This window comes from Eumetopias jubatus, unplaced genomic scaffold (genome assembly GCF_037043125.1).
Source record: "Eumetopias jubatus isolate StellerSeaLion01/CBP00866 unplaced genomic scaffold, mEumJub1_p1.0 scaffold_11, whole genome shotgun sequence".
NCBI classification, from domain to species: domain Eukaryota; kingdom Metazoa; phylum Chordata; class Mammalia; order Carnivora; family Otariidae; genus Eumetopias; species Eumetopias jubatus.
Window position 1 is genome coordinate 38663848 of NW_028274817.1, and position 25053 is coordinate 38688900.

At 44.6% G+C, this 25053-nt stretch overlaps 1 long non-coding RNA gene across 2 annotated transcripts in view; it reads left to right on the forward strand.

Moving 5' to 3' along the window:
* Positions 1-440: 440 nt before the first annotated feature.
* Positions 441-25053, forward strand: part of LOC114198336 (uncharacterized) — a 33110-nt gene continuing 8497 nt past the window's right edge. The window contains exons 1-2 of one of the 2 annotated variants that reach the window (XR_003607088.2): positions 441-513; positions 21985-22085. This is a non-coding gene — a long non-coding RNA (uncharacterized LOC114198336). Of the gene's footprint in view, positions 514-1903; positions 2002-21984; positions 22086-25053 lie in introns of those variants that run through there. The other variant, XR_003607089.2, reaches the window with a different exon arrangement.

Consider the following 25053-nt stretch of genomic DNA (forward strand, 5'->3'; position numbering starts at 1 on the left):
GCTCTCTGAGGACAATTAGATTAAAGAGAGCACAGTCTCAGTGAGCCTAGGACCTCAGTCTGCTGGGGAGAGTCTCAGTTGCAAATACTCAGGCTTGTTTCCCCACAAGTACACTCATTCTTGTCAAATTTGTGCCCTGATCTTTGGTTTGGAAAATGTGGCCGACATAAGTGAGCCATGCTCTATTTTGAGGCTGATTCATATTCAACTTGTGGTCAACTCCCTCCTTCGCTTGGTGTTTTTCTTGTTTATTTGTGTTGAGCTAAATTATGTTGTTAGGTTTTGTCACTAACAACCCCCTTGCACTTGTTGCTGCTGAATTTCATCCTGGTTTCACAGGACCTTCTTCCCCCGACCTGTCCGACTGGAAGTCCTCCCCCCTCTCCAGCCGGCTGTGGGTTTGGCCCTCTCCCAATCTTTCATTTTCAAGTCACTTCAGGCTTCAGGGAACCATCTCCATCTTCCCCACATGTCCCATCGGCCTCGCTCCCTTCACTGCTCTGGAAATCCTAGGTAGGCCTCCTGGGGGGTGGTGCACACAGGTGGGGGGAGGCAGAATCCATCCCCCAAAATTGGTGGGGGGTGGGGAGGAGGAGGGTTTGGCTGTGGCCGGGAACGTCCCCTCATGGTGGCCTTGGGCCAGAAGCTCTATCCTGTGCCAGCTCTAGACCTAATCTGGCACCAGGAGGGGGGGTCAGGGGTCCGTGGACCTCTCTTCAGATCAGAGAGATCCTCAGTCCTGGGAACCCCTCTGGTCAGTTCTGACCCCTTGGGACATCCCATTGTCTTGAGTGCGGTGGAACCCCAGGCCGGTTGCTAGGCACGGGGTGCACTCAAACAATGTAGTGTGACAGTTTCCCCAGCCCGCCCCAGGGGCCTCCCCAGGCCACAAGGGTGTGGTTTGCAGTCTGGGTACATTCTGTACCCTCAATCCGGGGGCGGGTTTGTGGTTCCTGGTGCTGCAAAGCACGGCCCCGCCCAAGCCTTTCCTCTCCAGCTACAAAAACAAAGCTTCCACACCAAGAGGGGAGGAATAGAAACAGAGGCTGGTACTGTATAGCTTGTCCCCGAAGACTCCAAGACTCCAGGGCGGACCTGCCCCCTTCCCCTTCCCTGAAGGCCTCCCACTCGTGGAAGGCCAACAGTGGCACCGGCTCTCTAACACTCGTTCTTCGCTTCCCTTCCCATACGCCTCACTGAATGGCTGCCTGAGCCACTGAACAACCGCCTGGGGAGCGGGGGGTGGGGTGGGGGGGTGTTGCAGGACAGAACTCTCTGGGGACTGGCTGCCACTGTCTTCCCTAGAGACCCCAAACCGTGGCTTTCCGTTCTCTGGCAGGGCTCCGTGGCTCCACGTTCTTCTGACTGTCCAGGGTCCCTGGGCTTTGGTATTAACGTTATCATCATCATCATCATTATTATTATTACTACAATTATTATTAGCTAGCCCCACTCACAGGCCCATGGGGTCCTGCGTGCTTTCAACCTTCTCTGTGTAATCAATCATCACAGCCCCTTTGGGGAGAGATTAGGAGCCGATACCTCTTTCACACTCACTCTGAGCCGGCACTGTTGCAAGCACTGGGCACGTCTCGTCTAATCCCCGCGACACTTGTAAGTAAGATAGTCCCCGTGCTATTGTTAATCACGTTGTAAAGACAAGGGAACGGCGGCACAGAGAGGTCCAATACCGTGCCCAGGGGTAGAATGGGGGGAACCCAACCCTGATCCTTTCGCTGACCTGAGCTGCCTCCTCCCTCCCCCCCCCCCCCCCCCCCGCCCAGGACAATTCTGAGGACGGGACAGGTAGCGCCTCTGACAAGTCTCTCCACTGGAGAACCAACTAGCTCGGGCCTCAGAGGGGAGGGAGTGTTCCCTGGAGAAGCTGGGAGAGGCGGGTGTGACCTTTGCTCAGTTGTAGGGATTCCCCAGGACTCCCTGCGAGTCCGACCACACCCAGCTGCCGCCTCTGCTGGCACCGTCCGCTCTGGAGTGGCCTAGGTGAGTGAGTGAGTGAGCGAGCGAGCGAGTGCGCGCGCGCAGGCGCGCCCCCGCAGAGGGGAGTGGGGGGTGGGGCGGGGCTGGCGGGGGAGGGGGAGGAGGGGACTGAAGAAACTCACCATCCCAGAGCTCTCTGGCTCCCTCTTCAGGCAACGCGCACTCACTGCCGCTCCTCTCCCAGGGACCAGTTTCTGCCACCCGAAGCTCTCTGTTCAGGGGTCTCAAAATCCACCACCCTTCCCTGTGGGCTGCAAGCTCTGTAGACCAGGCTGCTGCTGAGTCTGTTTTCATTTCATTCTCTCTTTTTTTTTTTTACCATTTTAACCGTTTTTAAGTGTACAGTTCAGTGGCGGGAAGTCCATACACATTTGCTATGCCACCATTGGCACTGTCCATCTCTAGAACTTTTCCATCATCCCAAACTGAGACTCTGTACCCAGTGAACAGGGACTCCCCATTCCTTCCTGCCCTCAGCCCCTGGTAAGCACTATGCCACTTTGTCTCCAGGAATTTGACTCTTCTCCATACCTCACATAAATGGAATCTTACAGTATTTGTCCTTTTGTGTCTGGCTTCTTTGACTCAGAGTAATGTCGTCATGACGAAGTTCATCCATGTTGTGGCATGTGTCAGAATTCCATTCTTTGTAAAAAATTTATTTATTTTTATTTTTTTATTTAAATTCAATTAGCCAACATATTACAGCGTTAGTTTTTGGTGTAGTGTTCAGCGATTCATTAGTTGCGTATAACACCCAGTGCTCATCACATCACGTGCTGTCCTTAATGCCCATCACCCAGTTACCCCATCCCTCTACCAACTTCCCTTTCCGTAACCCTCAGTTTGTTTCCCGGAGTCAAGAGTCTCTTGTGGATCGTCTCCCTCTCTGTTTTCTTCTCAGAATTCCATTCTTTTTTAAGGCTGAGTGAAACTCCACTGGATGTGTATACCACATTTTGTCTATCCATTCATCCTTTGAGAGACATTTGGATTTCCACCTTTTTGGCCATTGTGAATAATGCGCGACTATGGGTGTACAAGAATCTGTCTCAGTGCACGGGTCAGCACCTCTAGGAAGAGTTCCTCACTTGCCCCCACTCTGTTGCCAATGGTCCCCAGCACCAACTCTGGTGAACCTCTCTGGGCTTCACTGTCTATTTCTGCCCTGTGTAGTTATGGTCATATTCTCTCTCCTTGAGGGTGTTGTGTGAGTCTCTGGCTACCATCTTTGTCAGCTCCCCGAGGAGCGGGACCACAGCTCAATTGCCTTTGTACAACCAATGGGGGACAGTGTTGTGCAGTGGTTAAAGGCATGGGCCCTGAAACAAGACTGAATCCTGGCTTGCTCCTGTGTAACCTCAGGCAAGCTACTTGGACTCACTGTGCCTCAGTTTCTCCATCTGCGAAACGAGAGCAGTGATAGTAGTATCCATCTCAAGAGATTATGAGGAACTAAATGATACCATATACAGGGGGCACGCCTGGGTGGCTCAGTCAGTTAACCATCTGACTCTTGATTTCGGCTCAGGTCATGATTTCAGGGTCTTGGGATCGAGCCCCACATTGGGCTCCGCGCTCAGTGCAGAGTCTGCTTGTCACTCTCCCTCTGCTCTCCCCCCACCCGTGTTCTTTCTCTTTCTCTCAAATAAATAAATAAAATCCTTTAAAAGATAAATGATACCATATACAGAAAATCATCAGTACAATCCCTGGTACACAGTAAATGCTAAATAAATAGGAGCTGTTATTTTTAAGTCCCCTTTCTCCCCCTCACAACCTTTTTGTAAACAAAATGAAACAAAACAAAAAACATCAAGGAGCTTAGTGGGAGCCACCTCAGTCTGTTTTCCAGGGAGGGTTTGTGTTGAATTTATAGACTTCCCTCTCCACCATCCCCCACCCCTTTCCCTGTGTTGATAGTCTGCTCAGGCTGGCGCCCCTCCACTGGTGTGAAATGCTTCTGTGAAGTTAGTGTAAACAATATGGAGACTATAGAAATTGTTCTCTTCACTCCTGCAGCCCAGCACATTGTAGCCATTGTGTGCTGGATAACCTGGAGGTCCTGTGGGGCTTCCACTCAGGCCAGATATGACTCAGGAAAGCCGCCAACTGCAGCTGGCTTTCAGAAACCTCTTTCCCCCCTCCGGAACCTGGGACAGAGGGGACACATTGTTTATGGCTTCCAGGCTAGGAGAGAAGAAATTAAGCCACCAGGCTCAGTTTATTTCATGCTTATCAGTAAAGATAGCCCTATCTAGTTAGTCCTGTTGCTTAAAGCGACATATTAATAGGGTCTATTAATAGAGTCCAAACCATCACTTGAGTCTACCCGGCCATTCTCCAAACATTGATTGGGCACCTGTTACAAACCAGGCACTGTGGCATCCAGAGATAAGCAGAGTAAGATCCCTGCCCTTGAGGCACCCAGGCCAAGAGCAAGCAACTCTTGGAGTGCTCTGAGAGAGTTTGAAGAAGGCCCCCCTAGGACCTCCTGGAGGAGTCAAGCCAGACTTCACAGAGACAGTGCTGACTTTTGCGTTGCCTCTTAAGAAGTACGTTTGTCAGACTGAGAGGCATGGCAGGGAGGCGAGCACGTTCCCCCAGGGGACAAGACATCTGGGCATCAAGGGCCGAAACTGCTGCGGGTGCCCAAGGACATGCTGCCAGCGGGCCATGGCTGAAGCACAGAGACCAAGGCGGGGCGGTCAGACCTGAGACGGGCAGGGGAGCAGGGCCCAGAGCACGCAGAGGTACTGTCTTATTGTTGGTGTTGTGTCTGTGTTGTAAGAGGGTGGGCTTTATCCTGCAGGTTTTCCAGCTGTGGTTCCTGGAGTACTAAAGTCCCACTGAGGACGCCAGGTGGCCAGAGCTGTTGGAGCTCCGTCCTCTCCGGCTAGGAGTCGCTCCACATTGACTTGTGTTAAAAAGTTTGTTTTGTTGGTTTGTGGGTTTCAAAAATGATTTTTAAAGCGCCACTTATTTATTTATTTAAAAGAATTTTTTTTTTTTTTTTTTTTTTTTTTTAGAGAGTGAGGGAGGAGGGAGGAGCAGAGGGAGAGAGAGCGTCTTAAACAGGCTCTGCACCCAACGTGGAGCCTGATGCACGGCTTGACATCACAACCCCGAGATCATGACCTGAGCCAAAATGAAGAGTGGGACACTTAACCGACTGAGCCCCCCAGGGGCCTTAAAGTACCACTGTTTAAAAAAAAAAATACTGGGCCTGGGTGGCTCGGTTGGTTGGGCGGCTGCCTTCAGCTCAGGTCATGATCCTGGAGTCCTGGGATCGAGTCCCGCATCGGGTTCCCTGCTTGGTAGGGAGTCTGCTTCTCCCTCTGACCCTCCCCTCTCTCATGTGCTCTCTCTTTCAAATAAATAAATAAAATCTTTAAAAAACAAATACCACCTACACACAAGTTTGAAAACTATTGCTGTGGACAGTGGGCAGATATCAAAAGATTTGAAGTAGGGGAGTTGATATATTTGATTTATCATATATTTATGTATTTGATATACCATATATATATCACATATATAAACCCTGAACACTCCAATATTTCGAGATCACAAAGATGAGAAGGACCGTGCAAAGCAGACTGAGAAGGAGCACCCTGTGAGGTAGGAAAAACCAAGAAAGTGTGGAGGAGTCCCAAAGAAGTTGTGAGACAGAGTTTCTTTTCTTTTCTTTTCTTTTCTTTTCTTTTCTTTTCTTTTCTTTATTTTTTGACAGAGAGAGAGATAGCGAGAGCAGGAACACAAGCAGGGAGAGTGAGAGAAGGAGAAGCAGGCTTCCCGTGGAGCAGGGAGCCTGATGCGGGGCTCGATCCCAGGACCCTGGGATCATGACCTGAGCCAAAGGCAGACGCTTAATGACTGAGCCACCCAGGTGCCCCGTGAGACAGAGTTTCAAGGAGTGAGTGATCAAGGCGACAACTGGTGTTGAGAGGCCTAGTAGGTCAAGAACAGACAATTGACCACTGGAGTTGGTAGCTCGGAGGGAACCAGGGACCTTGATAAGTACAATTTTGGTGAGTTGCTGGTGGGCCTCACGGCTGGCTGGGCCGGGGGCCACCATCTCCCAATAACACGCCATTAGCGGCTAAGACTGGGCCTTGCAGCCAGCCAGGCCAAGGGCGAGTGCTGCCCACCGGGGCACTTAAAGCAGTCACAGCCCCGCCACCAAAGGATAGTGGATACAGCCCACAGAGGGGACACCCCGGCAGCAGCTGCCTCTGGTGGTCAGGGGAGTATTGTGCTTTGGGGTCTCAAAAGGACATCTCCTACCTCTAAGGCTACCCCCTTCAAGACTATGAGACCGCGCTGAACTACCTAATACATAGAAACAGGCACAGAGAGAGTTAGACAAAATGAGAAGACAGCTGAGTATGTTCCAAATGAAATAACAAGACAAAACTTCAGGAAGCGAACTAAACGAAACAGAAATAAGCAATCTACCTGACTGAGAGTTCAAAGTAATGGTCATAAAGATGATTACTGAACTCAGGAGAAGAATGGGTGAACACAGTGAGGATTTCAACCAAGAAAGTAGTGATCAGAGCTAAAGAATACAATGACAGAAATGAAAAAAATACACTAGAGGGAATAAATAGCAGATCAGATGATACAGATGAATGGATCAGCAATCTGGAAGACAGGTAGAGATCACCCAAACTGAACAGCAAACAGAAAAAAGAAGGTTTACATGACATTAGTTTAAGGGACCTCTGGGACAACGTCAAGCTTATTAGCGATCACATTGTAAGGGTCCCAGAAGGAGAAGAGACAGAGAAAGGGTGCAGAAAACTGATTTGAAGAAGTAACTCCTGAAAACTTCCCTAACCTGGAGAAGAAAACATACATCTAGGTCCAGAAATCACGGAGAGTCCCAAACAAGACAAACCCAAAGAGATCCATACAAAAACATATTATAATTAAAATGTCAAAAATTAAAAATAAAGAGAGAATCTTAAAAGCCTGGAGAGAAAAGTACCCCATAAAACTTTCAGCAGATTTCTCAGCAGAAATTTTGCAGGCAGGAAGAAAGTAGCATGATATATTCAAAGTGCTGAAAGGAAAAAATTTTCAACAAAGAATACTCTACCTGGCAATGTAATCATTCACAATTGAAGGGGAGATAAAGAGTTTCCCAGACAGGCAAAAGCTAAAGGAACTCATCACCACTAAACTGGCTTTATAAGAAATATTAAAGGGACTTCTTTAACTAGAAAAAAAAGGCCAAAACCAGAAATAGGAAAATATATCAAAGAAAAAAATCCCACTGGTAAAGGCAAATATATAGTAAAGGTAGTAGACCAACCACTTATAAAGCTAATCTGAGGGAACGCCTGGGTGGCTCAGTCAGTTAAGTGGCTGCCTTCGACTCAGGTCATGATCCCGAGGTCCTGGGATTGAGCCCCACATTGGGCTCCTTGCTCAACAGGGAGTCTGCTTCTCCCTCTGCCTGCCGCTCCCCCTGCTTGTGCTTGCTCTCTTTCTGATAAATAAATAAATAAATAAATAAAATCTTTTTTAAAAAAGGCTAATCTGAAGGTTAAAAGATAAAAGTTGTAAAATCAACCATATCTACAATAATTTGTTAAGGAATACACACACAAAGATGTATAAAATATGACATCAAAAACATAAAATGTGGGTATTGGGAGTAAAAGTGTAGTGCTTTGAGAATGTGATCAAACTTAGGGGCTCCTGGGTGGCTTAGCCAGTTAAGTGTCTGCCTTTGGCTCAGGTCACAATCTCAGGGTCCTGGATTTGAGCCCCACATCGGGCTCCCTGCTCAGTGGGGAGTCGGCTTCTCCCTCTCCCTCTGCCCCCCGCTCATGTTCTCTCTCTCACTCACTCTCTCTCTCAAATAAAAATAAATGAAATCTTTAAAAAAAGAGTGTTCAAACTTAAGGGACCACCAACTTTAAATAGACTGCTATATATATATATATGTTATTAAATGTGAACTTCATGATAACCACACACCAACAACCTATAATAAATACACAAAAAATAAAGGGAAAGGAATCCAAACATAACACTAAAGAAAGTCATCAAATTGCAAGGGAAGAGAGCAAGAAAAGAACTACAAAAACCACCAGAAAACAAATTTAAAAATGGCAATAATTATTTAAAATGTAAATGAACTAACTGCTCCCATCAAACTAGGGTGGCTGAATGGATAAAAAAAAAAAGCAACAAGATCCATTTATATGTTGCTTATAAGAGGTTCACTTCAAATCTAAGACAGGCACAAACTGAAAGTGAAGGGATGGAAAAAGACACTCCATGCAAATGGCCACAGAAAGCTGGGGTAGTGCTACTTATATCCGACCAAAATTACTTTAAATCACAGGTGGTAACAAGAGACGAAGAAGGGCGTTACATATGATAAAGAGATCAATCCAACAAGAAGGTAGAATGCTTGCAGATATTTACACACCCAACATAAGAGCACCTAAATATATAAAGCCAATATTAACCGACACAAAGGGAGAAATGGACAGTAATACAATAACAATAGGAGACTTTAATACCCCCACTTACATCAGTAGATCATCCAGACAGAAAATGAATAAGGAAACATTGGCCTAAAACAATATATTAGACCAGATGGACGTAATAGGTATATACAGAATATTTCATTTAACAACAGCAGAGAATGTATGATTTTACTCATATGTGGAATTTATTTTTTTATTTATTTTTTTAAAAGATTTTATTTATTTATTTGATAGAGAGAGACACAGTGAGAGAGGGAACACAAGCAAGGGGAGTGGGAGAGGGAGAAGCAGGCTTCCCGCTGGGCAGGGAGCCTGATGCGGGGCTCGATCCCAGGACCCTGGGATCATGTCCTGAGCTGAAGGCAGGTGCTTAACCAACTGAGCCACCCAGGTGCCCCTCATATGTGGAATTTAAGAAACAAAACCGATGAACAGGAGACAAACTAGGAAACAGACTCTTAACTCTAGAGAACAAACTGATGGTTACCAGAGGGGAGGTGGGTGGAGGGGTGGGTGAAATAGGTGATGGGGATTAAGGAGTACACTTATTTTGTTTTTAAGATTTTATTTATTTATTTGACAGAAAGAGAGTGAGCGCAAGCAGGGGGAGTGGGAGAGGGAGAAGCAGGCTTCCCGTGGAGCAGGGAGCCAGATGTGGGGCTCGATCCCAGGACCCTGGGATTGTGACCTGAGCCAAAGGCAGATGCTTAACCGGCTAAGCCACCCAGGCACTCCAAAGAGTACACTTATAATGAGCACTGAGTAATGGATAAAATTGTTGAATCACTATACAGTACACCTGAAACTAATATAACACTATGTTAATTGTAAGGTTTTTTAAAATTAATTTTGTAATTTTAAAAACAGCAGAGTACACATTCTTCTCCAACCAAACAAGTCTCAATAAATTTAAGAAGACTGAAATCATATCAAGCATCTTTTCTGACCACAACACTCTGAAACTAGAAATTAATTACAGGAAAAAACCTGGGGAAAAAAACACAAAACGTGGAGACTAAACAACATGCTTCTAAATAACCAATGGGTCAGGGGCGCCTGGGTGGCTCAGTCGTTAAGTGTCTGCCTTCGGCTCAGGTCATGGTCCCAGGGTCCTGGGATCGAGCCCCACATCGGGCTCCCTGCTCCGCGGGAGGCCTGCTTCTCCCTCTCCCACTCCCCCTGCTTGTGTTCCCTCTCTCGCTGTGTCTCTCTCTGTCAAATAAATAAAATCTTTAAAAATAAATAAGAGGAAATAAAGGGCGCCTGGGTGGCTCAGTTGGTTAAGTGTGGCCTTTGGCTCAGGTCACAATCCCAGGGTCCTGGGATGGAGTCCTGCATCGGGCTCCCTGCTCGGTGGGAAGCTGCTTCTCCCTCTGCCTGCCGCTCCCCCTGCTTGTGCTCTCTCACTTTCTCTGTCAAATAAATAAATAAAATCTTTAAAAAAAATTGAGGAAATAAAAAAATTACCTTGAGACAAATGAAAATGAAAACACAACATTCCAAAATCTTTAAGACACAGCAAAAGCAGTTCTAAGAGGGTAGTTTATAGCAATACACATTCACCTCAAGAACCAAGAAAAATCTCAAATAAACAATCTAACCTTAGACCTAAAGGAACTAGAAAAAGAAAAAAATAAAACCCAAAGTTAGTAGGAGAAAGGAAATAATAAAGATCAGATTGGAAATAAATGAAATAGGAAAAAATAGAAAAGTCCAATAAAACTCAGAGCTGGTTCTTTGAAAAGATAGATGAAATTGATAAACCTTTAGCCAGACTCATCATGACAAAAAAAGAGAGAGGGCCCAAATAAATTCATCAGAAATGAAAGAGAAGTTACAACCAATAGCACAGAAAGGCAAAGGAACAAAACAAAACTGCATGATCAGATGGCTTCACAGGCAAATTCTACCAAACATTTAAAGAAGAGTTAATACTTGTCCTTCTCAAACTATGGCAAAAATTTTAAGGGGAAGGAATGCTTCTAAACTCATTCTATGAGGCCTGCATTACCCTGATACTTAAACCAGACAAAGACACTATGAAAGAAAGAAAGAGAGAGAGAAGAAAGAAAAAGAAAGAAAGAAAAAGAAAGAAAGAAAGAAAGAAAGAAAGAAAGAAAGAAAGAAAGAAAGAAAGAAAAAAGAAAGAAAGAAAAGAAAACTAAAAGAGAAAGAAAGAAGAAAGGAAGGAAGAAGGAAAGACAATTATAGGTCAATATATGTGATGAACATAGATGTAAAAATCTTCAACAGGATATTAGCAAACTGTATTCAACAATACAGTAAAAGGATCATTCACAACAATCAAGGGGGATTTATTCCAGGGATGCAAAGATGGCTTAATACCCACAAACTAATCAACATGATACAACACATTAGCAAAACAAAGGATAAAAATCATGATCCTCACAATAGATGCAGAAAAAGTATTTGAGGGGCGCCCGGGTGGCACAGTTGATTAAGCGTCTGACTCTTGGTTTTGGCTCAGGTCGTGATCACAGGGTCATGGTATCGAGTTCTGCATCAGGCTCCATGCTCAGCGGGGAGTCTGCTTGAGAGTCTCTTTCCCTCTCCCTCTATCCCTTACCCCATTCACTCTCTCCTTCTCCCAAATAAATAAATAAACCTTAAAAAAGGCATTTGACAAAATCCAACATCCATTCATGATAACAACCCTCAACGAAGTGTGTATACACGGAACTTACCTCAACATAATAAAGACCTGTATGACAAACCCACAGCTAACATCATATTAGATGATGGAAAGCTCAAAGCTTTTTCTCTACAGTTAGGAACAAGACAAGGATGCCCACCCTTGCCATTTTTATTCAACATAGTATTGGAAGTCCTAGCCACAGCAAGTAGGCAAGGAAAAGAAATAAAAGGCATCCAAATTGGTAAAGAACAAGTCAAACTTTCACTATTTGCAGGTGATATGACTATATAAAGCAAACCTAAAGATTCCACCAAAAAACTATTAGACCTGATAATTGAATTCAGTAAGTTTGCAGGATACAAAATCAATATACAGAAATCCCTTGCATTCCTGCACGCTAATAATGAAGCAGCAGAAAGAGAAATTAAAAAAAAAATCCCATTTACAATTGCATCAAAAAGAATAAAATACCTAGAAATAAATTTAGCCAAGGAGGTGACAGACCTGTCCTCTGAAACTTGTGATATGTTGATGAAAGAAATTGAAGGTGACAAAATAAATGGGAAGATATAACATGCTCATGGATTGGAAGAATGAATACTGTTAAAATGCCCATACTGCTCAAAGCAATCTACAGATTCAGTGCAATCCCTATCAAAATACCAATGACATTCTTTCCAGGACCATTACAACTCATCCTAAAACTTGTATGAAACCACAAAAGACCCTGAATAGACAAAGCAAGCTTGAGGGGAAAAAAAAAAAAAAAAGCTGGAGGTATCATGTGCTCAGATTTCAAACTATACTACAAAACTGTAGTGATCAAAACAGTATGGTATTGGTACAAAAACAGACAGATCAATGGAACAGAATAGAAAGCCCAGAAATAAACCCACACTTACACGGTCAATTAATCTATGACAAAAGGGGCAAGAATATACAATGGGGAAAATACAGTCTCCTCAATAAATGCTATTGGGAAAACTGGACAGCTACCCACAAAAGAATGAAATTGGACCACTTTCTTACACCATACGTAAAAATAAACTCAAAATAGATTAAAGACCTAAATGTGAGACCTGAAACCATAAAAATCCTAGAAGAAAACACAGGCAGTAAGTTCTTTGATGTTGGTTTCAGTGGTATTTTTTACTCTGTCTCCTCAGGCAAGGACAAGACAAGCAAAAATAAATAAATGAGACTAAATTGAACTAAAAAGATTTTGCGGGGCACCTGGGGACAGCTCAGTCAGCTAAGCATCTGACTTCAGCTCAGGGCATAATCTCAGGGTCCTGGGATCGAGCCCTGAATCTGGCTCCTAGCTTAGTGGGGAACCTGCTTCTTCCTCTCCCTCTGCTCCTGCCCCCCCAAATAAGTAAATAAAATCTTAAAAAAATAAAAAATAAAAAGCTTTTGCATAGTGAAGGAAACCATCAATAAAACGAAAAAGCAACATACTTGCAAATAATATATTTGATAAGGGGTTAACATCTCAAATAGATAAAGAACTCCTACAACTTAATATATATATTAAAAAAACCCCAAAGTCCAATTTAAAAATGGACAGCGTGGGGCACCTGGGTGGTTCAGTGGGTTAAGCATCTGCTTTCGGCTCAGGTCATGATCCCAGGGTCCTGGGATTGAGCCCAGTGTCGGGCTCCCTGCTCAGCGGGGAGTCTGCTTCTCCCTCTGCCTGCTGCTCCTCCTGCTAGTGCTCTCTCTCTCTCTCTCTCTCTCTCTCTCTCTGGCAAATAAAGAAAATCCTTAAAAAAAAGATTAAAAAAAATAAAAAAATAGACAGGATTTGAATAGACATTTTTCCAAAGAAGACATCCAGATGGCCAACAGACACATGAAAAGATGCTCCACATCACTCAGCATCAGGGAAATGCCAATCAAAACTACAAGATATCACCTCACATGTCGAAATGACTGTTATCAAAAAGACAAGAAATCACAAGCATTGGCAAGGATGTGGAGACTAGGGAACCTTTATGCGGTGTTGGTGGAAATGTAAATTGGTGCAGCTATTATGGAAAATAATATGAAGGTTCCTCCAAAAATTAAAGTAGAACTACCATAAGATTCAACAATTCCACTTTAGATATTTATCGCAAGAAAACAAAAACACAAATTTGGAAAGAGATGTGCATTCCTATGTTCAGCACAGCAGTATTTACAATAGCCAAGATGTGCAAGCAGCCTAAATGTCCATTGACAAATAAAAAGATAAAGACGATGTGGTAAATAAATACAATGGAATATTACTCGGCCATAAAAAATGAAATCTTGCTATTTGCAACAACATGAATAGACCTAGAGGGCATTCTGCTAAGTGAAATAAATCAGACAGAGAAAGACAAGTACTATATGATTTCACTTCTATGTGAAATCTAAAAAACAAAAAAAATGGAACAAACAAAACAGATAGAGATACAGGGAAAAAACTGGAGGTTGCCAGAGAAGAGGAAGATGGAGGGAGAGACAAAATCCTCTCGAAGGGGATTAAGAGATACATTCTTCCAGACACAACATAAATAAAGACACAGGGATGTAATGTACAGCATGGGGAATGTTGTCAATAATATTTTAACAACTTTGTATAATGACAGATGGTAACTAGACTTATTGTGGTGGCCATTTCATAATGTATATAAATAGTGAATCACTGTATCCTATACCTGGAACTAAAATTGTATGTCAATTTTTCTTCAGTTTTGAAAAAAATAAAAAAAAAAGAATGGTTTTGGTGCAGAGGTGAGAATGGAAGCTAGATGGGAATGAGTTCAGGAATGAATGGACTTAAAACACACGAGCGGATGGGAAGGGAGACATCAAAACCATGTGCATAGACACTTCTTCCAAGCGTTGTTTTTTTTGTTTTAGAGAGGAAGGTGGAAATGAGTTCAGTCTGATGCAGGTTGAACCTGAGGTGCCTTTAAGACATCCAGGCAAGAGTGTCCAATTAGGACAAGGATGTAGGGGCCTGGAGATCAGGAGAAAAGTCTGGCTGTATATATAGATTTGTCAACCACTCCACAGGTAATTACTGAAGCTCTAGGGACTGATGAAATTGATGGGAAGACCTCTCGAAGCCCAAGGCTGTGAGGGGATTAGGAGCCCTATGGTGGGAAGGTAAAGTCTAGATGGTCCCTAATTGTTGACATTGTAGCATCTGGAAACTACATGAACAAAGGTCATTCACAATAGCAAGGTACAAAACTAACCACTCAAATTTCACAAGGAAATGTACAGGGATGCCTGGGTGGCTCAGTTGGTTGAGCATCTGCCTTTGGCTTGGGTCATGATCCCAGGGTCCTGGGATGGAGCCCCGCATCGGGCTCCCTGCTCAGTGGGGAGGTTGCTTCTCCCTCTCCCTCTGTGGCTCCGCCTGCTTGTGCTCTCCCTCTCTCTCTTTCAAATAAATAAATAAATAAATAAATAAATAAATAAATAAATAAAACCTTAAAAAGAGCAATTTAAAAAAAGGAAGTGTATGTGATGACATCATTTATGTAAAATTAAAAAACAGACATCCGTGTTACATACTGTGTTTGGATATACACTACGTAGTAAAAGCACAGAGACATAAATCCGACACACTCACCAACCATCAACTTTAGAACGATGACAGCCAGTGGGGAGTGTTGGCTGTTTTGGCGATATTTGAATTTTTTCAAAGGATCTAAAGTAAAAATGGCAAAAAAAGAACATTTGTTAACTCTCGGTCGTGGCTACACAGGTGTTCATTATAAAGGTCCCAGCCTTGCTGGGTTTTTACGAAGAATGAGTTCCTTCATTGAACATGTTTTGAATAGGACTGGCCCCAGCCTGCACTCAAGAACGAAGTTTTAGAATCAGCTATTGTCTCTGTATGTTTTAAGCATTTCTGAATTTTAAAAATATCTGTTTAAGAAAAATAACCACTCCGTGGGAAAGAGCACCTATGAACTTCTGAGCACTGTCCGCTGTGATGGGGATGTCAGTGTGTGAATCAAGAGCACAGTGAACGGCATCCATTATGGTCCAGACCATCCACTAGCTGCAGTGTGAAATGGACAGTCCTGCAGATGCATCAAATGGAAAATCAGCTAGCTAAGCAGCGGACCTATTAGACCTTCTAGCTGGCTTTCCCTCGAACGTCTTACTGTGTTACATTTACATTGAGGCTACCATAGTCTACAGGGGCATCTCTGCCAGTTTAGAAGATTGGTAATTGCAGGACCCTCCCTTCTCTGGCCGAGGACTAGAAATGTCTTATTAGTGAGCCCAGTCCAGGCAGATCTGCAGCAGCAAGGGATGAGCACATCCTTCAGAAGGAGCAGAACCGAGTGATCTGCTGAGATTGCTGGGAAATGCCCAGGACAGGAGGGAGTGGATAGAGGTCATGAAAAGAGTGGTCAGAAGCATGTACCCAAGAACTGCCAAAGCTGGAAGGGCCCTTAAAGATCTTCTAATCTTTCTTTTTTTTAAAATATATTTTATTTATTTGAGAGAGAGAGAGAGCATGTGCATGAGAGAGCACGAGTGGGGGGAGGGGCAGAGGGAGAGGGAGAAGCAGTTCCGTGCGGAGCAGGGAGCCCAATGGGGGACTCGATCCTAGGACCCTGGAATCATGACCTGAGCCAAAGGCAGATGCTTAACCCACTGAGCCACCCAGGCGCCCCTAAGATCCTCTAATCTTTTTATCTTTAGGGATTAGAAAACTAGGGTCCAGAGATGGGACAGGACTGGTCCAACATTGACCAGCCACTCAAGTAGCAGGTCTAGGAACAGAACTTGGGGCTCCTAAGTTTTCTGTAGGGTGTTCATGCTCTTTTCTAGAGATCACTCTACCTTCCTGGGCCTTCAAACCTTCACCTGGGAATCAAGTTTAGCTGGGATGCAGCTCCCTTTGAAAAGAATTCATCTCTTCTATGGAATCTTCTCTTGGTCCCAAGAGGTAACGTGAGCCTGGGATGGCCCTCTTCCTATAGCACATAATACTGACATTACCAAACGGCAGGCCTGGCTGGAATCTTGGATGGATGGAGAATGGTTCTAATGTGTGGCCAGGCACCAAGAGTCTTCAGTCCTAGAATGATTAAATCAAGCTTTGAAAGGCTGCCCACAATGCATACGGAGGTGAGGACGGTGGTGAGGGGTGGGGATGGGGGCAATGACAAGCAAGAATGTCCCCCCCCCCCCGCAAGGCCCAACAGCAATGGAGGCCATCTGGGATAGAAGGTTGGAGGGGAGAGTCATTGCTAAGCAGACGGGAGGGGAGCTCTGAGAAGCTTCTGGAAAGATATGATGGGAGATAAAGGAGGGGTAGGTGGGGACCGGAGAGAGTGAGTAAAGCCAGGAGGTTATTTAATTATTCCAGCTTCACCTTTTCTCAGAAAAGATATTCAGTCCGCTTACAAGGACACACAAGGTAAGTCAGGGCAGCATAAATTAAAGCTAGCAAAACAAGGGTGGGCAGAAAGCGGAGCCAAGAATAAGGGTAGAAGTGCATACCATAAAAGCCTCTGCTCCCCCGAGGGGTGGGCCCCAAAGTTGGCTCTAAGCTTTCTAGCAGCCAACAGGAAAGGGGAAACCTTATCGTTACACAATTCACAATGTCCAGGAGATAAAAACAAACTCATTGCTCAGAAGGGCAACTGTTCTTAGTACTAAGATCAGACAGGAATTCCTCCCGGGGGTCCTCAGAGAGGATGCTGCGGGATACAATGAAAGACATCCTTGACAACATTCTTAAAACAGCGGTAGCAACGAGTTTCAAAGGGCTGTTTTTCATAAGGACCCTCAGGATCAACCGCCTGGATCCCACTGCAGCCAGGCAATTAGGAGCTAAAAATAGTGCGTGAAGGTACACAACAGTACATCTAGTATGTTCACACTGGTGGGAAAAAAGAGGGTTATATATAGGCATGCATATGCATAGAATGCTTCTGGAAGGATACATTAGTAACAGCGGTTGCCTCTAGGGAGAGGAAGTGGAGGACTGTGGCCTGGGATAGGAGAAAGATTTCCTTTTCGTCGGAATACCGTTCTGTACCGCCTGGATTTGTGTTAACCATGTCTTATCTTTTTAATAAAATTCAAGTCACTGAATTTTAGTTCCTACTTTAGTTACCGAAATAATAATGACATTCAGCGTCCAGAGCGTCAGCTGGGTTTTATCTCAGAGCCACGGCCAGGCTGAGGATGTCCGAAAGTTCTTGATGTTTTGGGAAAGGATGAAAGTAACATTTTTGGAGCAACTCCTGGGTGTGAAGGGCTTTGGTTTCCGTGAGCTCGTTTAATCCACATAATAATCCTGGGAGAGAAATCTACCTCATGGACCGTCAACTCCGTTTCCTCGGAGGGGATGCATGAGTTAAAGTGCTTATTTTTCTTCCCGTTATTGATTTGTAGGAGAAATAAAAAAACTGGTAAGAAAACGGTGGCTGTGGGGAATTTCAGATAGCTGTTGCATGGGACATACTTACACTTTCAAATTAGTCCTTGTGTATCTGAAATTCAAATTTAGTTGCGTGTCCGGAATGTTTTTTAACTTTTAAAAAATTGAGATATAATTGGCATCCCACATTCTAGTAGTTTCCAGGGCACAACATTCAATACGTGTGCATATACTGCAAAATGATCACCACAATAAGTCTAGTTAATATCAATCTGGTATGCTTCCCCATGTTTCAAAAAAAATAGATTTTTTAAAATTTATGATTATTGTTTTAAAATATTTTATTTTGGGGGCACCTGGGTGGCTCAGCCAGTGAAGCGTCTGCCTTCGGCTCAGGTCGTGATCCCAGGGTCCTGGGATCGAGCCCCATGTTGGGCTCCCTGCTTGGTAGGGGGCCTGCTTCTCCCTCTCCCACTGCTGCTCCCCCCGCTTGTGCTTGCTTGTTCTCTAGATGATTTTTTACATTAAATCGATTTGATGTATAATTTTCATGTTCTTTAAATCCGCTATGCCAATCTAAGGTTTTTAACTGGTATATTTAGATCATATACATCAAATGTAATTATTTGCTAGTTATCCTGGAGATCAAGACCACCATTTTATTGTTGGTTTCCTGTTTGTTCTGTTTTTGTTTCTTTTCCCTAACTGCCTGTGTTTTGCTTTTACCATTTTTAGAATTGTATTTTAATTACAGGCATATGTCAGAGGTATTGTGAGTTCAGTTCCAGACCACCGCAAATAAAGTGACTATCACAATGAAGTGAGTCAAATGAATTTTTTTGGTTTCCCAGTGCATATAAAAGTTATGTTTACACCACACTGTAGTCTATTAAGTGTGCCATAGCATTATGTCTAAAAAAAAGTATTTTTTTGGAAATATTGCAAGAATTACCAAAATGTGACACACAGAGATGAAATGACCAAATGCTGTTGGGAAAATGGTACCAATAGACTTGCTTCATGTAGAGTCTCTATAAACCTTCAACATCCACAAAGCTGGGGCGCCTGTGTGGCTCTGTGGGATAAGCGTCTGCCGTCGCCTTGGGTCCTGCTCCCGCGTGGTGGGGAGCTTGCTTCTTCTCTCTCTGCCCCTTCCCCTGCTCATTCTCTCTCTCAAATAAATAAATAAAATCTTTTAAAAACATCCGTAAAGCACAATAAAGCAAGGTATGCTGCGTCTCTTTGTATAACATTTTAGCGACTGCTCTGGGCATGATATAAAATGTACATAATTGATCACGGGCTACTGATGTCTGCGTCTTAACATTTTGAGTGAAACCTAAAAACTTTATCTCCCTTTATGTCCCTTTACCCTCCCTCATTCATAATCGTCATTTATCCTATTCATTAATTTTTTCTAGCTTTATTAAAGTATAATCGACCAGCATATAATTGTCTTAACTATTCTACATACGTTGTGAACCACACCAGACAGGATTATAAGTTTTGCTTCAAACATCAAACCCGATCTAGAAAACTCAGGAGGGGAAGGATTTCTATTGTATTTACCCATATTTTGGCTAACTGTGTTTTTCCTCTTTTGTGATGTTCCAAGAGTCGATTCCTTCTTTTGTCAATTCCTTTCTGTTTAGAGAATTGCCCTTAGCCACTTTTTCAGAGTAGGTGCCATGATGACATACCATTCTTCGCTTTCCTTCATGTAAAGAATGCCTTGATTTCTCCTCTCGTGCCTGAAGGGTATTTTCATTGGATTCTGGCTTGATAGTTTTCTGTTAGCACTTCCTTCTGGCCCCATGGTTTCTGATGAGAAATCTGCTGTCATTTGAATTTTTTCCCCTATAGGTAAAGTATCATTTCTCTCTCCCTACTTTTGGGATTTTTTTCTTTGTCTTTAGGTTTTAAAAGTGTGACCGTGATGTATTTCAGTGTGGATTATATTTGGGTTTATCCCATTTGGGGCTCACTCAGCTTCTTCAATCTGTTGGTTTTGTTTTTTTCTTTTTTTGCTAAATTTAGGAAGTTTTCAGCCATTATTTCTTCTAGCACCTTTTAAACCTCATCCTTTTTCACCTCTCCTTGAACTCTGAGGTCATGAATGTTAGATTTTTTTGGTTAGAGTCATACAAGCCCCCAAGTTTCATTCTTTTTCCTTTCCATCTATTTTCTCTCTGGTGTTCCAAATGAGTCATCTCTGTTGTTCTATCTTCAAGTGCACTCACTGATACGTTCCTCTGGCCCCTCCACTGTGCTGTTGAGCCTAGCCATTGTAATTTTTTTTTCAGTTCTAAAATCTCCAATTGTCCTTTTATATTTCTATTTCTTTGCTGAGATGGTCTATTATTTTTTTACTAGTTTCAAGCATGTTCGTATTTGCTCACTGAAGCATTTTTATGACGACTGCTTTAAAATCTTTGTCAGATGATTCTAACATCTCTGTCATCCTGGGGTTGGCATCTATTGATTGCCTTTTCTCAGTGAGCCTGAGATCCTCTTGGTTCCTGGAAATACGAGTCATTTTTTATTGCAGCTTGGACATGTGGGGTGTTATGAGACTCTGGATCTTGTTTAAAGCTTCTATTTCAGCCAGCTTTCTCAGATACCACACCGGGGAGAGGAGAGACATAGTCTCATAATGAGCCAGGTGAGGTAGAAGTCCAGGGTTCCCATTCAGGCTCCAGTAACACCCAGAGGCTGAACAGGAGTGGGAGTTCAGGATCCCCAAGAGGCCCCTTTTTGAGGGGCAGGAGTACCCCCCTGACAATATGGGGTGAGGGCCCCCTGGTGCCAGAAGCCCAGGGGCCCATGCTAGGCCTTTTCTGACACCACCCTGATGGGAGGTTGGGGACGCATCCTTACAGCCTAGCAAGGGTAGAAATCTTGGCTTCCCATGGGGTCTCTGCTGGCTTGGGGCAGGTAGAGCTGGTTTTCTGGGTTCCCTGTGTCTCCAGTGCCCAGTCCAGGATATGCAAGGCAGAAAGAAAATCCAGAAGACTCACCACTATGTTGTTGCTCAGGTTATGAGAACCCTATAGCTACTCTACCTTCCTCTCTCAGTCTTTCAGAGTCTTATTTTTTTTAAGGATTTTTATTTATTTATTTGAGAGAGAGAGAAAGTGAGAGACAGAGCATGAGCAGGGGCGGGAGGGGGTGCAGAGGAGAGAGACAAGCAGACTCCCCATGGAGCAGGGAGCCCGACTTGAGGCGGGGGGCTCGATCCCAGGACTCTGGGATCATGACCTGAGCCAAAGGCAGATGCTTAACCGACTGAGCCACCCTAGGCACCCCCAGAGTCTTATTTTTTAAAGTATATAATGTCCTGTATTTGACAGTCTGTATTTTTATTTTCGAAAGCTGGCAACCCTACCTAGGATCCGTATTAATAGTTGAGGCAGTGAAGACATTGTGGGAATTTTGCATGCATATTCAACTACAAGGAGTGGAACAATGAGGTTTTCTCAGCCCCTATTAACTCATGAAATTCTTTTTTTTGAGAGAGAGAGAGAGAATTCAGCTGAACAGCCAATTTTCTTGCACATTTCTGTTAATCAAAGTTTTACTGTGCTTCTAGAACCTTGGCAGACTTCCCTCCCCATATATTTGCCCATGACATTGAGTTTGTGCTAATGAGGCCCTCTGCTGTCTGCAGACAGAAGGGCAACGCCATAAATCTGGAGGCTGTAGCAAATTTCTCTGCAGTGAACAAGGTGGATCAGGAGTTCATAAATTACATTCAATTATTAGTGTAGCCGACCCCCAAACTTTGGGGAGCTGGAACGCCCTAGCTCTGTTTAACTTCAGCATACTCTTTCTTACTCTCCTCAGAGATGTGTAGTGGCATGGTTTAAAAATGAAGGTTATATCAAACTGCATTTTTGACAGTTAGTGACAAGCTCTCCCCTTAACACCCAAATTGGGGACTGAGAGCCACCTTGGGCCTTCGCCAAGGCAGGCCTGGCCATAGCAAGCCCGTACTATCTGCCAGAGAGAGAAAAGGACTCACAGAGGCCAAGCTAGGACATGGGGTTGTGCTAGCCTGGAACCTTCCAGAGCCTTTACTCTGCCAGACTAAGAGGGAAGTAGAACAGTGTTAAAGCTAGGGAGGCAGGAAAGCCTCAACCTACGGAAATAGGCTGGCCTTTCCTTCCCTATTGCTTTCTACTCCATTCAGGCTTTTATGGACAGAGTCCCCAGTAGGGGCATGAAGAGAGGCAGTGGGAGCCGACCTTGTTCCTCAGCATGGGAAGGAAGTCTGTCAAAAGGGAGCATGTTGCATATTCTCAGGAGCTCCCCCCCCCACTCCCGGAAGGACAGCACAACACAGCTACTCTCCCCCCTTAAGCTTTTCCCTCCCTCCCTTCCTCCAACCCATGGGAACAAAATTGCAGTTGGTACTGATTCCCTGTTGCTCCCTGCAGGGAGGAAGGAGGCGAACTCGTGCATACTGAGTGCCAGGAACCGTACCAGGTGTTTGATAGAATTTGCATCAATATTCACAACAGCCCTACTGCTAATGATGGTAAGTAACACTGCTGTTGATGGAGGGTTGGGTTATGCATCAAGCACTATTCTACGCACTTCCCAGGGGGTGTTTCATTTCATCCTCACCCCACCGCCTCAAGCTCTATACTATTACTGCTCCCTTCTTGACCACACAGCTGAGGAGTGGCGGAGCTAGGATTTGAACTCAGGTTCGACTTCGAAGCCCACTCTCTTAGTCACTACACTCAACTTTTGGAAAATAATAAAACTCAGATTTGAATCCGGGTCTATGAAGAACTTTCAAACCCACGGGTCTAGGCAAGGAAGTCAGATTGATAAAAGCTGTGTGCCCGAATCTGCAGTCCTACACGCAAGAGGGCTTGTGACATGCACACACACACACTCAAACACACACGTGTGCACATACACACACACTGGAGAGAACTTAAGGCTGTCAGGTTGCACCTCAAGCTATTGATACCCTTCTGCTAGGCCAGCCAGGTAAGAACCACAAGGCCCCTGCTAGTTAACTGCCTTCTCCCCTCCCTGTGATGCTCTCACTGCTTCCTTAGAACTGCTGCAGAAGTCAAACTTGACCATCTGGAACCCTGCTGGAAACCGTAGCTCTGTAACTGTGTGATTGGCCCAAGTCTTTGTTTTCTCACCTCACTTCCCGCCCAGTGTCTGGAGCCACGTCTGCCTGCTTTATAATCTTGAGGTGTCCACAGGCGAGATCCCGGGTGGTTTTGTGTGCAGAATAAAAAGGCCTCAGTGACCCGTAAAAAAACAAAAAAAGAAAAAGAAAAAGAAAAAAAATAAAAAGAACCACTGAGGTAGTAGCTACTCTAGTGTGGAGAGTAGTGGCTGAAAGGAGTCAAGAGGGTGCTGGTCAGGTTCTGGCTATTTTTTTTTTTAAGATTTTATTTATTTATTTATTTTAGAGAGAGCGTGCGTGTGCATGTGCACACGCACGAGTTGGGGGAAGGGCAGCGGGAGAGGGAGAATCTCAAGCAGACTCCCCACTGAGCGTGGAGCCCCATGTGGGGCTCCATCCCATGACTCGGAGATCATGACCTGAACTGAAATCAAGAGTCGGGTGCTCAACTGACCGAGCCACCCAGGAGCCCCATGTTCTGTTTTTATTTATTTATTTTTTAAAAAGATTTTATTTATTTATTTGACAGAGAGATAGAGAGCACAAGTAGGCAGAGTGGCAGGCAGAGGGAGAGGGAGAAGCAGGCTCTCCGCTGAGCAGGGAGCCGGACGTGGGGCTCGATCCCAGGACCACAGGATCATGACCTGAGCCGAAGGCAGCCGCTTAACCGACTGAGACACCCAGGCGCCCCCCCAACCCCCATGTTCTGTTTTTAGATCTGGGTGCTGGGTACGTTCAGTTTGTGAAAATTCAGTGAGCTATAAACTTGTGAATTGTTAACTTCCCTATATATTATACGACAAAAACTTTTGATTTCTTCAAAGACATACGAAGCTCTGGGAAGATCAAGTAGACATACTTTTTCTATTCCTTCTGTTAAGTACAACTGAAAGTTCTGGCCATTAGATATGAAACAACCATAGAAGACTCTGAGAGGTGGAGAAAAGGCAGCATAGCTAGGGGTACTGACTCAAGGAACAACATGGTTGTGAGTTCTCTGGGTTTTCTTTTTGCCTCATATATTCCAGACTTGAAGCTGAAGAAGCCAATGACCAGGAAACGCCAATGGGCACAGGCAAAAGAACCCCAGCAAAAGGCATTTCTCTCTAGGAAAGGGGCAGCCTAAGAAAACAAAATTTTAGATATCAGTTTTTCTACTGTATCCAAACAGCACAGGAATAACTGGGGCCCCACACCCACCAGCTAAGGCCACGTAGGGAGCAGAGACTTCGACTTCAGGCTGTAATGAGCACCACAAGCCGTCGCCTGCACCCCCTGCCAAGGGGTGTCAGAGAAAACTGAGCAAGTAGAGAAGTGGGACTTTCATCTGGTTGAATGATAATGAGGTTCCTCCCCTCCAGCGGTATCAGTGGAGACCATGCGGGGCGCCCGGACTTCCATCCCCACTAGGCAGTGATATCTACCCTTCCTGGCTGGGTAGCGTCAGATCTGGTGGAGACTTGAAGATTTTCACCATCACCTAGCAGTAGCGAGACAACATTTCTCCAACCTTGTGGTGTCAGTGGAGGTCATGTGGGGAGTAGCTACAAGGAACTCCTACCCCTCCCAGCCAGGAGGAATCAATGGAAGTCTGGCGGAAGCTGGAACTCCCAATCCCACCCTGCAGTAACAAGGAGGCTCCCCATTTGGCTGTCAACAGACGCTGAGTGGGACCTGTACTTCAACCCCCAGCTGGTAGTCCTGGGGTGATGCCAATTTCCCCTTCTAGGGCTGGAGCAGTGTCAGAGGGAGCCAACTAAAACAGCTTGGAAAGACTTGATTGGACACCCCAGCAAAGAGGATAGAAGGATGGCAAATAAGCACGTGTAAAGATGTCCAATCTCATTAGCCACTAGGGAAATGAAAATGAAAACCACAATGAGACATCACTACACACCGATCAGAGTAGCTACAATTAAAAAAAAAAAATTAGTGACAACACTGAATGCTGGTGAGGATGCAGAGAAACTCTTGCCGATCTCTGTGCTCTGGAGCCGAAATAGAACACAAAGACAGAATTTGGGGATAAAGAAGAATGATAGGGGTGCCTGGGTGACTGGGCATCTGACTCTTGATTTTGGCTGGGGTACTGATCTCAAGGGTCATGGGATCGAGCCCCAAGGCAGGCTCCATGCCGGGCATGGATCCTGCTTAAAATTCTCTCTCTTTCCCTCTGCCCCTCCACCCCCCGTTTGCTCACTCGCTGTCTCTCTCTCAAAAAATTAAATAAATTAATTAAGAGGAGCAATAGTTTTATTACTTTGCAAGGCAAAGGAGGCTGCAGCAGGCTAATGCCTTCACAACTGCAGACCCACCCAGGCAGGAAAAGGCTGAGGGGCTTTATAGGAAA